This window comes from Corvus brachyrhynchos, unplaced genomic scaffold (assembly GCF_000691975.1).
Source record: "Corvus brachyrhynchos isolate BGI_N302 unplaced genomic scaffold, ASM69197v1 scaffold443, whole genome shotgun sequence".
NCBI lineage: Eukaryota > Metazoa > Chordata > Aves > Passeriformes > Corvidae > Corvus > Corvus brachyrhynchos.
The window spans coordinates 63,685-63,965 of NW_008237220.1; the positions used below are offsets into that span (position 1 = coordinate 63,685).

The 281-nt window shown below is 75.1% G+C and overlaps 1 protein-coding gene across 1 annotated transcript in view; it reads left to right on the top strand.

Annotated features, from left to right (window-relative positions):
* The window catches only part of LOC103612057 (pogo transposable element with ZNF domain), a 42,877-nt gene extending 42,619 nt beyond the window's left edge, over nt 1-258 (top strand). Inside the window, 1 exon segment of the mRNA XM_017728864.1 lies at nt 201-258. The gene's annotated coding sequence lies outside the window, so the exon portion shown is untranslated.
* The last annotated feature ends 23 nt before the right edge of the window (nt 259-281 follow it).

Genomic DNA, 281 nt, shown 5'->3' on the forward strand with positions numbered 1-281 from the left:
GTCCCCCGCCGCTCCTGCTGCCCGCCGTGGGGGTCTCCCACTCGGGGAATTACAGCTGCGAGGTGCGCTCCGAGTGGGGGGCCGTGCGGAAGAGCAGCGCCCGGCTCCGCGTCACGGTGCGCAGTGAGTGCGGGGATGGGCGCGGGGAGCCCCGACAGCCGCCACGGGACCCCTGCCTGGGCACTCCCAGCCCTGCCTGGGGACCCCCATCCACCCCTGACACCTGCCCCGGGTCCCCTCATCCTTTCTCGGGTCCCTCCCCAGCTCCCCCAGCCCTGCCC